At 44.0% G+C, this 19,995-nt stretch overlaps 1 protein-coding gene across 2 annotated transcripts in view; it reads right to left on the bottom strand.

Annotated features, from left to right (window-relative positions):
* Positions 1 to 16,366, bottom strand: part of frmd6 (FERM domain containing 6) — a 108,497-nt gene extending 92,131 nt beyond the window's left edge. Inside the window, exons 1-2 of one of the 2 annotated variants that reach the window (XM_055640399.1) lie at positions 16,124 to 16,366; positions 11,022 to 11,116 (exon numbers count right to left, since the gene is read on the bottom strand). The gene's annotated coding sequence lies outside the window, so the exon portion shown is untranslated. The remainder of the gene's footprint in view (positions 1 to 11,021; positions 11,117 to 16,123) is intronic. The other variant, XM_055640398.1, reaches the window with a different exon arrangement.
* Positions 16,367 to 19,995: the final 3,629 nt, after the last annotated feature.

Below are 19,995 nucleotides of genomic sequence, written 5' to 3'. Positions count from 1 at the left end.
GCAGTTCCTTGTTTCCAGCGTGATCAGGTGATTTGATGGTTGGCATGGACTCAGTGGGCAGAATAGCCTGTTTCCATGCTGTATCTTTCAATCAATCAATTGTGCACATTGACCACGTGGGTTTCCTACGCTTTCCACCCACACTCCAAAGACGTGCAGGTTTTTATGCTAATTGGCATCTGTAAATTGTCCTTAGTGTGCAGGGAGAAGATGCAAAAGCGGAATAACATAGAACTTGCATGAACGGGCAATCGATGGTCGGTGTGGTGTGGACTCAGTGGGCTGAAGGGTGTTTCCAAGCTATAACTTTATCCGTGTACCTGTCCAAATGTCTTTTAAATGCATTTATGATACCTACCTCAACTACTTCCTCTTGCAACTCATTCCATACACACACCAGCCTCTGTGTGAGTATCCCCTCAGGTTCCTATTAAATCTTTCCCCCCTCACCTTAAACTCATGCCATCTGGGTCTCGACTCCCCTACCATGGAAAAGATTCTCAGTGGGATTCACACTACCTATTCCCGTCATTATCTTAGACACGGGAATCTATAAGATTATTCCTCAGCCTCCTGCACTCCACCTCCACAAGTTCTAGCTCAAACTTCTCTGTGTAACTGTGGAAAGTGATGAACTGTACACTGCAAGGGCCAGGAAGCGAGCGGATAAGATCATCTCTTGACCCCTCTCACCCTGGCCACAAACTCTTTGATGTACTTCCCTCTGGGAGGCGACTTCGGACTGTCAAAGCCACCACAGCCAGTCATAAAAATAGCTTTTTTTCCCACAAGCAGTCGTGGAAAAAAAACTCAACAGCCAAAAGTCTGTAGCCTCCTTTTGCTCTGGTATTTTATTTTATTCTTCACATGTTTAAATTATAGTGTTTTATTTTTAATTGTCATGTTGTTATCCTTGCGAGCAAAGCACCAATGCAAATTCCATGTATGTATACATACTTGGCTAATAAAATGTATTCAATTCAATTCAAGAGGAGTTGACTTTTCAGACTGACGACTGTTCATTTGAACCAGTAGGTCACCCCTTGAACGATTTCTCAGACATAACACATCAATATCTCTTGACCTCTGCCAACATCCTCATAAAAAACTTCCCAGCATAATAATTTAAGGAACCAATAACCCGTCCCATCAATGAGATTAAGGTGGGCAGGGGAGAAATCAATAGGAATTAAAAAAAAAGGAAATAACAAGCAAAAAGAGAGAGAACTCCATTGACAATGCAAGTCCGAAGGAACACAAGTTAATTTTCAGTTTTAAAGAAATTGTTTTAATGCCCAACCTCCGTACAGCCGACACATGTGTTTAGGAGACCAGTAGGGTGGATTTTTTTTTGTTTAGTTTAGTTTAGAGATACTGTGCAGAAACAGACCCTTCGGCTCACCGAGTCCACACTGACAAGCGATCCCTGCACATTAACACTATCCTACACACACAAGAGAAAATTTACATTTATACCAAGCCAACTAACCTACAAACCGGTACGTCTTTGGAGTGTGGGAAGAAACCGAAGATCTCTGAAAAATCTCATGCAGGTCACAGGGAGAACGTACAAACTCCGTACAGACAACACCCGTAGTCAGGATTGAACACGGGTCTCTGGCGCTGTAAGGCAGCAAATCTACCGCTGTGCCACCGTGCCATGACGGCTTGGGGGGGGGGGGGGGGGTGCAGGCACCTTCTGCAGTGCGGGAATTCAGTTCATGGTACTACCTGAATGGGCGAGTTTGGTGCCCTGGCATAACGACTGTCTGCCCTTGGTTTTCATTGGGATGTGTTGGCAGGCAGGCACGTTTCCAACTTGCGAACTGTCAGTTGTCAGGAAGGGAACCTTGTTATTTACCCTGCAATGGGGCTGCATACTGAAACCCAGCTAGCCAGTGTCGGAGAGGAGATGACTACCTCTGCAAGGATACTCCTCCTGTTGCAAACCTACTCCACTAAGACAACCAGTGCCACATCCAAACAACCTGTACGCCCTCTCTCCCAGCCCCAATGCATCCCACTGCATGCTGTTGACTGACAATGAAAGTATTCTATCGCTTCTGGGAACATAGAACTGTACAGCACGGGAACAGGCCTTTCTATCTATAGGAAATTCATCAGCTCTCACCAACTTCTATGGATGCGCCATTGAAAGCATTTTATCGGGATGCATCATAATCATACTTTATTTGCCACGTAAGTTTTACAACATACGAGGAATTTGATTTCTCATACAGTCATTCTAATAAAAAGCAACAGAACAATCACAGCATTGTTTGGGAACAGCACCTTACAAGACTATAAGAAATTGCAGAAAATTGTATACGCAGCCCAGACCATCACACAAACCAACCTTCCTTCCATTGACTCCATTTATACCTCACGCTGCCTCGCCAAGGCATGATTAAGGAGGAGTATCACCCCGTCACTCCCTCTTCTTCCCTCTCCCTTCAGGCAAGAGGTACAGAAGTGTGAAAATGCAAACCTTCAGATTCAGGAACAGTTACTCCCAGCTGTTATCAAGTAACTGAACCATCCTATCAACAAATAGAGAGCGATCCCGAATCTACCTCATTGAAGACCCTCAGATTATTTTTAAATCGGACTTTATCTTACACTAAACGTTATTCCCTTTATCATTTATTGGTACAGTGTGGACGGCTCGATGGTAATCATGCATTGTCTTTCTGCTCACTGGTTAGCCTGCAACAAAAGCTTTTCACGGTACCTCGATACACATGATTATAAACTAAACTAATTGTGGGCCTGCTTTTAGCTAGAGGCCAAAGTAACCGCAAAGGATTCTACAATTTCAACGACACTTCCTCTATGCCTCACACCTTCAGTATACCTGTCATTCCACCATTCGCACCAATTCAACTCCCGTTGGATCAGCTACACCCAAATCTCTTAATCTCCTTTCCCAGCTTTTCCATATTACATAGATACATAGAAAATAGGTGCAGGAGTAGGCCATTCGGCCCTTCGAGCCTACACCGCCATTCAATATGATCATGGCTGATCATCCAACTCAGTATCCCGTACCTGCCTTCTCTCCATACCCCCTGATCCCTTTAGCCACAAGGGCCACATCTAACTCCCTCTTAAATATAGCCAATGAACTGGCCTCAATTACCCTTTGTGGCAGAGAGTTCCAGAGATTCACCACTCTCTGTGTGAAAAATGTTTTTCTCATCTCGGTCTTAAAGGATTTCCCCCTTATCCTTAAGTTGTGACCCCTTGTTCTGGACTTCCCCAACATTTGAATTGAATTGAATCCTTTATTTGTCATTCAGACAATTTCGTTGCCTGCAGCCATACATGTAATAATAAACAACACACAATAAACACAAATTAACATCCACCACAGTGAGTTCACCAAGCACCTCCTCACTGTGATAGAGGCAAAAGTCTTAGGGTTACTGTCTCTTCCCTCCTCTTCTCCCTCTGCGCTGAGGCGATACCCCACCGGGCGATGGTAAGTCAGTCCCGCGGTTCAAGCTCCGCGGCCCGGGGGTGGTCGAAGCTGCCGCCCTCCAGTCCAGCGGACGCAGCTGCTGCCACGGGAGCTCCGGAAAACAGGCATCAACCTGTGACCCGCGAGCTCCCGACGATGTCGTCCACTGGCCCGCGGCCGAGCCCCGGATTCAGTTCGCCGCCGCCAGAACGCCGCCTCAACCACCGGAGCACCGTCTCCGCCCTGCACCAGGCTGCCCACACGGGAGTGCCTTCCAGCCGGGAGCCGGCTCGCCCTCACGGGAGTGTCTCAGCCCCGCGCCGTCCGCTCTCACCAGAGCGCCGAGTCGTGCCGCTACCTGAACGCCACCGCAGCTCGGAGAATGGCCGAATACTGCTCCTATCACTTATGACCTTATTATGGTTACCTTTTATTTATTGTATTATTGATTATATTGATAATTGCATTTACAGCAAGTGAGAATTTAATTGTACCGTTCAACAATCTTTACTAATTATATTTTTCAGCCCCATTATTCATTCCTTTTCTTTTCTGATTAGTGGGAATTTGGGCCCTGCCTAACGAAAGAGTGAACCAGGCTAAAATATCTATTATTTTTAATCTGCTGCCCTGTTTTAAACATTGACGAAGCAGCACGATTCCATAACCAACAACAACACTGAGGGAAGGTCGCTTGTAAAACATGTCAAGGAAATTAATAAATGGCACAGAATTAAAGTGAGAATTTAGAATAATCTGGGATTTATCCTTTGCCCTTTCAGCCTTCATTCTGTGGTTTACAATTCAATTTGAACTCCCTCAAATAAATTGTATTCCAATTACTAAATCATTACAGGATCTAAATATGGAGACACAAGGGACTGTAGATGTTGTCATCTTGAGCAAAACACAAAGTGCTGGAGGAACTCAGCCAGTCAGGCAGCATCTGTGGAGGGAATGGACAGACAACTTTTGGGGACAGGATCCTCTTTGGTGTGAACAAGGGTCCCGACTCAGGTCCTGAATATTCCATCTGAGCAAACGCTGAGCCAACTAAAGACAAGTCAAGGCACATATACCCAACAGGAGGTGCGCTGACCCTTTGATTGGTTTCCAAGACTCAATATTCTTGGTGAGTCCCCAATATATTTTACCAAAAACCAGCCCATTAGCTGGGAACAGGCATGATGCCACAGGCCTGATGGGCTTGAGGGAACCGAATGAAGCTGCCACACCTAAACTGCTTCTGATAGTAATCAAAGTACATTCCCCAGTGGGAATGCAGATAGCTCCATGTTCCGCTGAGTAAATTATCCTTCGCGAAAGCTAAGCCGAAGAGCTGGAAAAGGGTCTCAATCCGAAACGTCACCTATTCCTATTCTGCAAAGATGCTGCCAGTCCCACTGAGATACTCCAGCATTTTGTGTGTATCCCCATTGATGACTGGTGCTCGGCTTTCGCCGGCACCGAGGGGGTTAACCGACAGCCACTGGATAAGGCGAGAGGTGCAGATGATGGTCCCTGGCCCGTCGGGGAATGGGTTACTCGGGAGTTGGAGCAGAGTTGAGCTGGAGTTAAGAACTTCTTCTCCGCGCTGGCTGTAAGCCTGGGACTGCCACTGCTCCGGGCCGGTGTCCCGTCAGTCCAGGATTACCCCGGACATCTCCGGCCACCCCCGGACAGGGATGGTCCAGTAGCGATTCAACAGCGCTTGCAGCGCCGGAGACCCGGGTTTGATCCTGACTACGGATGAAACGCAGGTCTGTACGCACGCAGCAGCTCAGCTGCCGAGAATGTCTCCGCCGATCCAGTCTCTCCCCCCATCTCCCACTTGCATCTGCCCCCTCTCTTTCGCTGTTACACCCTGCTCTCGTCACTACCTGGCACCCCGGTTCCTCAGATTAAATATATTTTTACACATAAATTATGAATAAAGATAAGAAAATGTTTCAAAAACAATTAATATTTTCTTATTCCAATAGCAAACACATTAAGGATTAAATGAAAATAATAAATTCTTTAACTTTTTGAATATCTAATAATTGCAGATTAATGAACTGAACTAGAATTGGGACTGTGTAAGTAGTGTGTGAACAGCTGAACAAGAAAGGAAGCTATTGTGTTGACAGAATTCTAGATTAATTCATTGGTAGAATAGTTAATAATTTATACACAGTTTATACAGCCAGTGCTTTGTTCGCTTTTTCTTTATCACTAATGACCTTTGACAAATCTCATGATTCCTTGTGGTTTTCGGAATACCGAACTCACTTATTACAATTCTTAATTTAGTAGAGTATTAATTATTACTGTATATATTTATGTGCATCCCAAATCGCCACCTTCTCGTTTTCACCCCACAGGCAGCTAACAATGACCTGTTTCCTTTATCATTGTTACTTTTTTTCCATATCTTTCATTCATTGTCCTATATCTCTCCATCTTCATTGATATCTCTTGTTTCCCTTTCCCCTCACTAGTCTGAAGAAGGGTCTCGACCTGAAACGCCACCCATTCCTTCTCTGCCTGTCCTGCTGAGTTACTCCAGCTTTTTGTGCCTATCTTCAGTTTAAACCAGCATCTGCAGTTCCTTCCTACATATTTATGTGTGTGTTATTTGTAGTAATAAACTGAACCAAAAAATACTGGCTTGTGAAGCTGCGTTAAGTAAGAATTTCATTGTTGCATTGCCAGTACATCTGACACTTAAACATTGGTGACTTACCATGCGAGCCGGCTATCCGACCTCAGTGACGTTAACCAGTGAGGACACTTTGGTTGCCCTCCTTGTCTTCCAGGTCCAGAGACCCACGTCAGATTCTGATCTTTGGTGCTGACGGGGGAGTTTGCTCATTCTATCTGTGGCTACATGGGATTCCCCCACGATGCCCTGCTTTCCTTCCACATCCCAAAGACATGCTGGTTGGTTGGCTGGCTACTGTCAATTGGCCTAACAGGGATGGGGAGTTGATGGATTAGGAAGAGTTGATAGACACAAAGTGCTGGAGTAACTTTGAGTCCTTTGAGTAACTCAAAAAGTACTTTGAGTAACTCAGCGGGTTAGGAAGCATCTCTGGAGAAAAAGGATGGGTGACATTTCGGGTCGGGACTCATATTCAGATTAGGTATAGTTGATGAGTGTTGCAAGGTGACAAAATAGGATTTGTACAGGTGGGTGCTTGATTGTTGGTGCTGAGACAATGGGCTGAAAGACCCATTTCCATGCTCAAAACATAAAGTGCTGCATGAACTCAATGGGTCAGGCACATCTGTAGATGGAGCAGCAGAGGGCCAACATTTTGGGTCGGGAACATTTCTTCAAACTTCTAGGCTATATGGCTCCATGTCTAGGAATATACTGTCATAATGTCTCAACTGGTCAGTAACGCTAATCATTTCAAACACTCCGCTATCTTTCACACACTCTTGTCACCATGAGTTTATTCCCAACCAATGTTTGTTGACGGTGTGTTTCCTGTTCAAACCAATCACTTGCACACAAAAAATAAGAACATTATGTTAGCTGCTTTAACATTGAACTGCAATAGTTCAAAGATAGCCATTTCATTCCCTTCTGCAAACAAACCAGCCCAAGCAATAACCTGAGCCAGGCAGCAACACCATCTTGAAAATCAATTATAAACAAGACTGACCATCAATAAGCATGTTACATATGAATTGAACCGTGCAGCCATACTGTTTAATGAGAGAATTTGACAACCATATGATGGAATGTACGAAGGACAAAGGAGGCACAGAGACTAGTGGACACTGCCCCGGCTATCACAGATACTGATCTCCTCAACATTGAAGGGATCTACAGGAGGCACTGCCCCAAAAAGACAGCAAATATCAAAGACGCACACCACCCTTGCCATGCTATTATCTTGCTACCACCATCAGGAGGGAGGTACAAGTGCATGAAAACTTAAGATGAATTTCAAATTCAAGAGCAGCTTCGACCAGCAACCATCAAGCTCTTGAACGGTACACAACACCAACCTCAGCAACCAGAATTGGCCGCTGACTGCTTTTTTTTGGTTGCACTACAGACTTTGATTTTTTGTACTAGTATAACTGATTAACAGAGTCTGAAGAAGGGTCTCGACCCGAAACATCACCTATCCATGGTCTCCAGGGGTGCTGCCTGACATGCGGAGTGGCTGCAGCATTTGTGTCCTTCCTTGGTAAACAACATATGCAATTCCTTGTTTCTACATTAATGAATATTAATTTATTCTATTATTGATTATTGCATATTTATCAGTGTGTTATTGCATTAATATAAACTGTACTGCTGCAGCAAGTAAGAATTGTATTGTTCTGCTTCCAGTACAAAGGACCATTAAACACTCTTGCCTCTTGATAGAAATACAATATCGCAGTCAGACAATTGGCTAGATATTTGGAATTGGAAAGATAATTAAGTTGTCATTGGTTGTTGTAACATTTGGGTAGTCCCCTAACTCAAAAGTTACTAAGATTGCCTAAGATTGGTAACACATAATGCGCTGTCCTCAGGGAATTTTAAAATTACTTTTCATTTATGCTTTATTTACATGGCTTATCAAACTAAAGTTTAAACGAATAAACCTTGAGATGCAACTTGATCTTTATTTGTAATTAAATGCTGTGCCTAATCAATGAAGTAGCATTTTATGCTTATTGATTGCCAGAGCAGCAGTCATGTAGAGAAAAATAACTTCTTAGTCTTTGTGTAACTGTTTGCATTCCCCTTGGTATTTAACATCACTGTTCACACTTTCATTCCAGCTGCGTTTGCACACTTGTTTCACGTTGACGGTCTCTCATTTTGGGATTGTCACTGAATCTTTTTACTCTCCGTTACAATCTCCTTTCCTCAGTCCTTTCACTCACATTTGCGCCACCTCTGTAATAGGGTAGATAGGGTGGTGAAAAAGGTTTTTGGTACACTGGCCTTCATTGGTAAGTGAGCCAGGGTGGCCTGATGGGCAGGGGAAAGAGAGGGTGCGGACAGGTGGTATAACTTGGACCTGGGGAATGCTTTGCTCATACCATTGGATTGTATGCTACCCAAGGTGTTGTTTTTATATATGCTCTATATGAGGTGCTGTTCCTCCAGATATAATTCTGAAGTTTTGTCACTGTTGCAGTATTTAAAAAATGGGGCTGCCAAACGACTGTAAATAAATACTCTTGAACACAGTGATAGAATACAGTGTAGATGGAACTTTATGTCAATAAATTCCTATTCAATGCATTACATGAGGGATTCATTTTGTCTCGGAACTCAGGAGACCTCCTCTGGTTTCTGAAAAATTCCATTGGATCTTTCACCTGAGAGAGCTGTAGTTTAACACTACACTGAGATGTCAGTCCACATTACGATATTAATCTCTTGATCGGTGGTCGGACTCACAAATGTACTGGCACAGGGAGACCTGCTCCCACCAAGTTACTGAAAATTGATCAAAACATCAGAGGCATCAACATTGTTCAGTGCACAGTACCCTGTCAATTCTTCAACAAGGACAATCACCTTCAAATCTCCAGTATTCCTCCACACCTTATACATTAGTCACTTTCATACACAGATCCAAATCCCTCTTAAAATGTCAAGTAGTTATTGTATCAGATAAAAGACTCCACATTCGAAACACACGCTATCAGAAATATAGGCTTCAAACTACTCTTCTTCCTCTTCTGCTGATAATCCTCAGCTTTTACCTGTTGTTACAGTTATCAGCTGCTAAAAAGACATTTAGAACATATGTTTTAAAAGCTCTCCAAAATGGAACAGCTCTGCCCAAGACTGCTAGAAATTGCAGAGAGTAATCTTAAACTAAATTAAAACTAAACTAAAAATGAAAGGTGTGGATGTAGCCCAGTCCAGACGGGACTCTCCACCATTGACTCTATCTGCACCATGCAGCCTCGGGCAAACAGCCAACATACTCAAGGACTACTCACGGCCATTGTCTCTTCTCCCCTCCCCTATAAGGCAAAAGATACCAAAAGCCTGAAACCACAAACCAACAGATTCAGGAACAGCTTCCTTCCAGCTGTTATCAGAATACTAAACAATCCTCCCATAAACTGGGCTGGAGTCCTGATCTTCTGACCTACCTCATTGTGGATGCTGGACTTTTACTCTGTATCAGTAACGCTACAATGCTGTAACACGATACCGCAATCTGGGAATTTCCGCTTGCACTACCTGTTCTACTTGTGTACAGCTTGATTGTAAAATATGATTTGACTGGATAACAAGCAAGCAAAAGAGATATGGGGAGAAGGCAGGAACGGGGTATTGAATGTGGATGATCAGCCATGATCAGATCATTATTGAATGGCGGTGCTAGCTCGAAGGGCCGAATGGCCTACTCCTGCACCTATTGTCTATCATAGCTTTTTCTTGTATCTCGGTACACGTGACATAAATAAACCAATATTGATGATATTTTCCAAGATCTCCCTTAAAACACAAAAGGTAGTGTAAATTGCCCCCAAACAGTATAAGATTGAACTGACCTGGTTGCTAATGTTATTCAAAGTTTTACCACTGTATACTATAAATGTATATTGTCCTAGAAACATACAGCACAACACAGGCCTTTAGGTCCACTGAATTCACAACAACCATCAACCTCATTTACAGGCATCCAATATTCTTTTTCCCCCACCTTCTTATCAACGTCCCCCAGATTCTACCACTCACCTACTTAACAGAGACAGGTTACAGTTACCCATTAACCCACCAATCCACAGGTGGGGTGAAACTCAGAATGCCCAGAGGAATCATCACAGGGAGAACACGGCAGCATCTGTAGTCAGGAGTTTCTGGTGTGGTGAGGCAGCAGCTTAACTAGTTGTGCCACTGCACAATTGTTTAAATTTATAAAGTAAGGAAGCCATTGGCAGCCAATCCTTCACATGCCACAAACCCCAAACTTACAGAATTCCCTCTTTATTTCTCACTGACTGCCACCTTTCCATTAAATTACCTGCTTAAAAAGCTAGCTCTCTGCCCCGTTGCTGTGTCAAGGTCATGGCAAAGCTTGTTCCATCATACCCCTGAGAAAGACTTTCAGATTATTATTTGCCTTAGACGTGCTATACAAATACAAGTTGTGGTTAATGGTAATTCAAGGATGAAAGATGAATCTAAACTAGTAAAAATATTCTGCAGTTTATAGACAACCCTTAGAAGTGCCTACATCTTTAGGCATATAATATTTCCAGTAAATATCTGTTAAATAATTTTCTTTGATTCGCTCACAAGAGGTATAATTCAGCAACTTGGTCTAAACAATGTCGAGCAATACCCTGTACTATGATAGTAAAGTGTTCCGCTAACAGCAATTCAATAAATCTGATTCTAATTATACATGAACTGTACACCAATATGAAATTACACATATTTACTAATAATTATACTGGATTAATTATTAATTGATAATGAAAATCACTGATATTGCACATGATATGAAAACATTGGTTATGCAGTTTTTTGTGCAGTTCTGGTCACCCATTACATGAAGGATGTGGAGGCTTTGGAAAAGATGCAGAAGAGGTTTACCTGAATGCTGCCTGGATTAGAAGTTAATGGCTATAAAGGAGAGGTTGGATAGACTTGGATTCTTTTCTCTGGAGCAATGAAGGCTGAGTGGAGACCTGATGGAGATATATAAAATTATGAGAAGTGTAGATATGGTAGACGGTCAGAATTTTTTTCCATGATGGAAATGTTAAAGACATAGCTTTAAACGGTAAGAAGGGCAACACTCTAAGGAGATGTGCAGGGCATGTTTATTAAAAAAAACTTTTTCAGAGGGTGGTGGGCGCGTGGAATGCACTGCCAGGGGTGGTGATGGAGGCAGATACAAGAATGACATTCAAGATGCTTTTAAATAGGCACATGAATATGCAAGGAATGGAGGGATATGAATCACGTGCAGTCAACGGAGATTAGTTTAACTTGGCATCATGTCCAGCACAGACATTGTGGGCTGAAGGGCCTTTTCCTGTGTTGTACTGTTTTTTTGTTCGAATCCTTTCTCAAGAATTGTTAAGCCATTGTTTGCCAGAGCAATCAACAACGTATTAGGTACAACATAAAGTACTGGAGGAACTCAGCGGGTCAGACAGCATCTGTGGAAGGAATGACCAGACGAGGTTCCAGGTTCCAGGTTCCAGGAAGAGGCTGGTGCAGTGGGAAATGGGCCCATGGATCATTTACAGTTCAAAAGCAGCAAACTTTACTGTTTACTTTCAAAAACTCCAGAGGCTTCTTTTAGTTGGAGGGCATAATAGCACCTCTCCCAAACAGACAGTGAGAAAGCACACTGAAGATGTTTTGCATGATTGAACCATTATCAATCAAAATTAGAGATATATAATAACGATATGAAATCAATTTGGAGTCAGAGAGCAGTACAGCATCAAACAGGCCCTTCGGCCCACCTCACCTAGTCCATGCCGACCAAGTTGGCATACTGGGCTAGTCCCATTTAAGTCTAAACCTTTCCTAACCTTTCCTAAAAGTCCACATGCCTTTTAAAAGTCCAAATAACGTTAGCTTCCATAGCTTCCTCTTGTAGCTGACTCCAGATATGGACTAGCCTGGAATAATGTGCAGGAAGGAACTGCAGATGCTGGTTATTACAAAGATAGACAAACTTCTTCAGAAGGTTCCAACCCGAAACGTCACCTAATCCATTTCTCCAGAGATGTTGCCTGACCTGCTGAGTTACTCCAGCATCTCGTCTAATGTTGGGCTTAAACCTAGTGCATCGCTCTAGGCAGCTTTAGTTTGCTCTGTAACAGTCACATTTTAACTGGTCACATAAGCTAAAAATGTACAACTATGTCTAGATTAAGAAACACAAATCCCAATAGGACAGCTGTGAACAATATCATCTGTTTATTGTAGCTGCCCCTCACAGATACAAGGCCCTCGGGGAACCAGAAGCTTAATGAGACTAATTAGATTCTGTTTTGTAAAGTAAACAAAAACAAACTAATTTATCAATGCAAGCAAAAACATTTGACCAGGGCAGGACATTAGCATACGGGAATCCAGCCTCAGTTAAGGCTTTTAGTTTTAACAGTTTCCTCTGTCCATGGAATCATACATCACAAGAGCAGTCCCTTCGGCCCAACACATTCATGCCAACCAAGACGCCCCCTCCAAGCTTGTTCCACGCCTGCATTTGGTTCATATCCCTGTGAACCTTTCCAATCTATGTACCTGTCCAAATGCCTCAACTACTTCCTCAGGCAGTTCCATATACACACTACACTAGAATGCAGGGAACTGCAGATGCCACAAAAAAAGACACAAAGTGCTACAGTAACTTGGCTAGTCAGGCAGCATCTTGGGAGGACATGGATAGTTGATATTTCGGGTTGGGATGTTGGTTTGGGTCCCAACCTGAAATGTCACCTCTCCCCGTCCTCCAGAGATGTTGCCCAACCTACTGAATTCCATCAGCACCGTGTTTTTGTTTTTAACTCACTTTATCAATGTATTTTTATTTAAAACCTTTACTATTACCATGCTGAGTAAGGAATTCCAGAATCAGTGGTCACACTGAACATGTCAGTAACAGATAGACCTCATTCCTGAATAGAATATCAAGGACAGTTCCAATCTTTCCTTTATAGACATATCACTCATGATCAAAATAAACTCAACACTGTCAAGACATTACTGGAACAGTGTTGTGAACACTGCCCAGTCCATCATCGGTTCTGGTCTCCCCACCAACAAAGGGATTTATCAGAGTCGCTGCCTCAAAAAGGCAGCCAGCATCATCAGAGACCCACACAATCCTGGCCACATATTCATTTCACCCCTGCCATCAGGAAGAAGGTACAGGAGCCTGAAAACTGTAGCGTCATGGTTCAGGAACATCTACTTCCCCACAGCCATCAGGGTATTAACCCCTACAACCTCAAATAAGCTCTAAACTTCAATAGACTATGATTGCACTACTATTGGGGGTTTTTTTGAACGTGTGTGTGTGTGTATATATATATTAATGGATATATATATATATGTATGTTAATTGATATGTATTTATGTATGTGTGTGTGTGTATTTGTGTGCGCGCATGTACTTGTGAGTATCTGTATATATACACCAAGTGCAGACCCATTGGGTCTGTTCCCCCAATGCACCCGTTCCCTACCTGTAGCCCCTCGGGAGACCTGGTTCTCCAACTCAAGCTGTTCCCTAATGTAAGATTCCAGCACTCCCTTGCCCTCCTCAGCAATGATCTTTAAAAAAAATTCCACTTGCCCTGCATGTTGCAATAGCAATTTGCCCTTCCCCTGCTAGTTGAGCCATTGTGACATCATCAGTTGAAGCTGGTTGGTTTGAAATTAAAGCTATTTTGATTTTTTTAAGACTTTAATCAGTAATAAGTCGAGAAATAAAGCATAAAATGTTCAGTGAAAGTGATCTCTGCCTCGAGGGGAAAATGTGAACCAGAATATGTAAAAATTTTGTGAAAGTTGGCATTTTTAAAGCTTTAATTGCAAATAGTGTGTCAAATCTGAATCTGAAATATAGGATGAAATCTTCATTGAGGCTGGTCTCTGCTAGCTGAGCCATTGTGACATCATCATTTGAAGGTGGTGGTTTTAATTTCAAAGTCTTTTGAGTTTTTTTAGACTTTTAATCAGTAATGAGTCAAGAATAAGTCGAGAAATAAAGCATGAAATGTTCAGATAGGTGATCCCGGCCACTACAGGAAAAATGTTAATCCGAATATGTAAAAATGTAATCATTACCGCGTAGTGTTTTTGCAAAGAACAAAGTGTTTTTAAAAACAACCACATATACACACATACATATGTACACACATACAAGATCAGACTTTTATGTATAATATATATATGTGTGTGTGTGTGTGACTGTATATATATATTATAAAAATCAAATAGCTTTAATTTCAAACCAACCAGCTTCAACTGATGATGTCACAATGGCTCAACCAGCAGGGGGAGGGCGAATTGCTGGCTCGCCGTGATATATATATATATATATGTATATGTATGTACATATATATATATATATATATATATATATATATACATATATATATATATATATATATATATATATGTGTGTGTATGTATGTATGTATGTATGTGTGTACTTGTGAGTATATACACACACCCTAAACTTTTTTTCTCTCTCATTTATCATATTGTTTACAGTGTACTATGTTTACATATTCAAGGCACTGCAGCAACTAAGAATTCATTGTTCTATCTGGGACACATGACAATAAAACACTTGACTTGAATGTTTTTTTTTTCAAAGAACCAGCTTAGTTTGCCTTTTATTCCCCCGCAATGTTTTACTGTTTCCTAAAAGCAGTGCTAATTCCCTGGAGCACCACAGAGTGAAATTAAAATCAGCTTTAATTAACTGCTACGCTGCAGCAGAGACGGCGTAAAGGGACATTTCCATTGCCCCTGTGTGCATGGCCAGGAACACAGGCAAAGGTACTTGGCTTCAGTCACTTAAAAGGCAAATCAAAAGGTGATTTTGATTTGCCTCAGCACTCCCCCAGCAAACAAGCAAAAGCCTTTGAGCTTTTTGTTCTTGTTGCAATATTCCTACAAATGTCAAATGCGAGATTAATAGGAAAGACCACAACATGTCAGTGACACACACAATGCCCCAAGAGAGGCCTTCAGTGGAACAGTGTATTCAAATCTGTGGACTCGTTCCATTGGCTGCTTCGTCATTTCGCAACAAACCTTGCAACAATGTTACTTTTTACGGGGCCCAATAGGATCATGCAAGGCGATTTAAACATCGCACGGAAATTCAGGGCAAGGTGGGCTGGCTCGCTGTGATCACCGATTCACGTTGAACAAGGGCTCTCCACCCCCAAACATAAGAGCATTGTGTTGCCTTACGAACCACTGACAGAATCGACCAGGCCTCCAGTGGCAGGGTTTATGGTTCCTACAGTGTTTCTGTATAAATAAAAAGGCTTAGTGAGGGACTTGAGAGTTAGAAGTTATCCTGGGCACTGTCCACCCATCTGATCCCAAAAAAATAAATCAACTCACAGAAACCCAAGAAAGGAAATAACTCGCAGTATTGTAACAATTAAACCGCATGCAGTTCTTCGGCAGAAGCCAGCGATCGCACAAACTACGCCCCGCGGCTTTGAAGCGGAGTTAATGTTTGTCTCCAAGATCTTAAATGTTTAAAGAAGAAAGATAGAAAGCAAAAATATTCAGACAACGGAAATCTTACAGACCAAACACATTTACCAGAAATCTTTTAAGGATTGCTCCACTCTGTCCTGTGGGGACTGACGTGGGTTCAGACAAAAAACCACAGGAATGACAGTCTTTCCCGGTGAGAGGGAGTTTGCCTAAAACATTCCACCGGGATTGTACATGGAGGATACAAACATTTGCCACAGATACAGCACAATCAAAGCGAACACCAAAATAGATATCAAGTTTCACAGCGAATTGGGAATCATTCAAAATCGGAGAATCTCTTGGAAGTAACTTTGCGTCCAACTCTACGGGAGCTCAAAAGTGCCTCTATACAGGCTTGCAAGCAGAATTATAGATGTTACTTTCACCACAACGAAGCCCTTCTTATTTTAAAAAAATGTTGAAGTAAAGCCGGCAGTCTCTTACCGCTGAAAGTGCTCCCAAATGCTCAGCAGTCCAAGTGTAATGTCCGCCCAAGACTCGGTAAAGTGGGAAGAGTTGCAGAAGACAAACTTCAGTGCCACATCTGCGCTGCTGCCGGCAGCGGACTGCATGTGCTGCTCTGCTCAGTCCCCATACACACACACATAGGCTGGCTGCGACTGTGTGTGTATGTTTGTTTGTGTGTGTGCGTGTCAGCTCTGGGCAGAAGCTGGCTTTATCCTCGATCCTTCTGCTCTCGGAGTCAGAGTCACCAGCTATTGGGCTGGCTGCGACGTGTGTGTGTGTATGTTTGTTTGTGTGTGTGCGTGTCAGCTCTGGGCAGAAGCTGGCTTTATCCTCGATCCTTCTCTCCCTTAGCCCCTGTCGGAGTCAGAGTCGCACAGAACTGCGGGGCAGCTGGAAGTCATTGGTTCATGCTTTGTGTTGCAATCCCCCTCTCCTGGTTACTGGGATGGTTTGCTCCACTCCCCTGACATGTCAGCTCCTGTCTGCCTCGCTGTGTGTGTGTGTGTGTGTCACTGCTTTCATGTGCACACCAAAGAACATATCCCTCCAACCCGGCCAGAACACTTTACACACAGTCCCAGACTACACACCACCCTGCGCCCATCTCCCCCCTGCTCTGTAACCCAGTGTCTGATCCTTCGCCCAGCATTGAACGAGCAACATTTCACTGGCTTGCAACAAGGAGGTTCTATTGTTCTGGTTTTGTAACTCAACTAACATCTCTCCCAGTGTTCACCATATGCTGAACCCCAGTGGCTCCGTCTGCTCGCATGTTGCATGAGACATATTTGTACATGTTACGCCCTGCGGCTGAAATATGAACACTCCTCTAAGGGATGATCACACGGTCTGGAAGGCGTGCTGTTCCTAACTATGCGCAGCTTGAGGACAATTTTATATAGGCTGGGGGAGGGGACGGAAGTGAGATTGAGATGAGGAGGGATGGAGAAAGATGTGAGGGGTGTGAGATACGTGAGGGGAGGGAGATATGTGGAGGGAGGAAGACATGATGAAGGGGAGGAGATGGGGATGGAGAGGTAAATGGGAAGCGAGAGAGATGGGCAAGGAGGGGGTGGGGAGGGGGTAAGAGAGATATGCAGAGGGAGAGATAGATAGGAGGGAGCGAGATAGATAGGGAGAGATGGAGAGGGACAGAGGTGGGGAGGGGGGAAGGGTGAGGTGGGAGTGAGAGGGAGGGAGGGATGGAGGGAGAGAGAAGAGGTGAGGGAGAGAGAGAGGGAGGGGAGCAGGATGGAGGAGGGAGGAGGATGATGAGGGAGGGAGGGTGAGAAGTAGAGGGAGGGATGGGTAGAGAGGTACATGGAGGGAGAAGGAGGGTGGAAAGGCCGGAGGGGTTAGTGGAGGGAGGGGGTGAGAGGGAGGAAGGGGAGGGGGAGGGGGATGAGGGAAGAGAGAGTGAGGGAAGGTGATGGAAAGGGAGGGAAACGTGGGAAAGGAGACAAACAGCTTTTAGCAAAACATGGTGTGCTGAAGGAAAAATCAGGTCAGGCAGCTTCTGTGGTGGGAATAGACAGACAATGTTTTGGATTGAGACCCTCCTTCAGACTGATGGAGTTGTGGGGGGGGGGGGGGGGGGGGGGGGGATGGGATGGGACAAAACTTGGCTTTGATGAAGTCAATGCTTTCTTGTTCAGTGACCAAAGCCAAGTATATTTTGGCAATAGAAGTGGGGAAACTCACTTTTCTGGTTTTTCAAAGTACAGAATAATTGAAATCTGGAAACACAAGAACTGTACATAGTGGAAACTTGAGCAAAACACAAAGTGTTGGAGGAACTCATCGGGTCAGGCATTTTGAGTTGAGACACTTCTTCAGACTGATGATCAGTCTGAAGCAGTCATACATGGAATAAAATAACAAAAACACACAATAGACACAAATTTAACATCCACCACAGTGAGTTCACCAGACGCCTCCTCACTGTGATGGAAGGCGAAAGTCTTAAAGTGCTTTTCTCTTTCCTCCTTGTTCCCCCTCTGCGTTGAGGCGATCCAGGCTTCCGATGTTGTGACCCCACCAGGTGATGGTAAATAAGTCAGTCCCGCGGCTGAATCCGAGCTCCGCGAACGGGTCGGTTCAAACTCCGCGGCCCGTGGCGGTCGAAGCTGCCGAAGTTGCCGCCCTCCAGTCCAGCGGATGAAGCTGTTGTTGCGGGAGCTCCGGAAAAAAAAAAAAACAAGTCACCAACCTGTGACCTGCGAGCTCCCGACGATGTCGTCCATTGGTCACGCGGCCGAGCCTCCGAGGCTCCGAAGTCGGGTCGCTGGAACGCTGGAACGCCGCCACAACCCCAAAGTCGGGTCGCCACCGCCAGAACCCCACCACATCCCCGAAGTCGGCCAGCCTCGCGTTGGTAAGTCCTGGATGGCTCTGCCTCCGGAGCCTCACAGTCGGTCCCAGTTGGAGACCGCCAGCTCCGCCATTAGGCCTCAGCGCAGACGGAGAGACACTACAAGAAAAAGTCGCATCCCTCCGAAGGAAGAGACCAAAACTTTTATAGTTTCCTCTTGCAGCTTATTCCAAACATGGACCTCCCACTGTGGAAAAGTTGCCTCAGAAATTCCTCTTAAATCTCTCCCCTCTCACCTTAAGCCCATGCCCTCTAGTTTTTGAATCGTCCACCCTGGAGAATAAAAGACCGTGAGCGTTCAATTTTCCCATGCCCATCATGAACTTGTACACTCAATAAGGAAATCCCTCAACCTCTTTTGTTCCAAAGGCTTGGAGGGCCACACAAGGAACAGAAGATGTTGGAATCTTGAGCAAAACATAAAATACTGGAGGTCAGCAGGTCAGGTGGACTGGAGAGTCTGATGAAGGGTCTAAACTTGAAACATCACCTGTCGTAACCCTCCACAGATGCTGCTTGACTTGCTGAGTTACTCAAATATTTAGAGGGAGATACCAAACATGGGGAAAAGGGACGAGCTGAGATGATGCATATGGTCATCATGTGTGTGTTGGGCCACAGGGCATGTGTCTCCATGACTTTAGCTAATTTACCACTATAGAGCACACTGGCTTCCTTTGGCACCATTGTCCAGTTCTCTTTATGTGTGACTGGGAGGAAGGCAGTATGGCTGTGGGCCAGGAGAACTAACCAGCAATGTTCCTGGAGGAGTGCACAACCACACGCTCCATGTCCTGGGCAGGAGATGATTTTTCAATATTTTAACAGTGCTGCTGCTGTTAATGAGACTGTGACTCATGAGCAGACCTGCCCAAGCATCTCACTGTAGGTGGTAGGTTTATCAAAGGAAGTTTCATTTGCTTACTTTGTCCTTGTATATCTTACAAACTCTTGCTTGTCAGACAAGCAAGCGATTCACATAGTTTACAGCAGATATAAGACAAGCTCCTGAGCTGAATGGAGGAACTATATCTCATTTAGTTCCTGGGCATGCAGATCCTCAAAGATCTGTCCTGAGACCAACACATTCAATCACAAGAATCTATTCAATCGCAATGAAAACTCATCAACATCTCTACTTCCTTTGAAGATTGATGAGTTTTTGAATACTCTATCAAACTGCTGCAGGTTGCAGTAGAGAGAACACAGCTGGTTGCTTCATGGGCTGGTTTGGTAACCCAGGAATGAGGGGGACTACAGAGTGACAATAGACAATAGACAAAAAGTGCAGGAGTAGGCCATTCGGCCCTTCGAGCCCAGCACCGTCATTCACTGTGATTATAGCTGGTCATCCACAATCAGTACCCCGTTCCTGCCTCCTCCTCATATCCCTTGACTCTGCTATCTTAAACAGCTCTATCTAACTCTCTCTTGAAAGCATCCACTGAGGCAGCGAATTCCACAGATTCACAACTCT

The sequence above is a fragment of the Leucoraja erinacea genome, chromosome 9, assembly GCF_028641065.1.
Source record: "Leucoraja erinacea ecotype New England chromosome 9, Leri_hhj_1, whole genome shotgun sequence".
Classification (NCBI taxonomy): domain Eukaryota; kingdom Metazoa; phylum Chordata; class Chondrichthyes; order Rajiformes; family Rajidae; genus Leucoraja; species Leucoraja erinaceus.
This window is presented reverse-complemented; position numbering and strand designations above follow the sequence as displayed.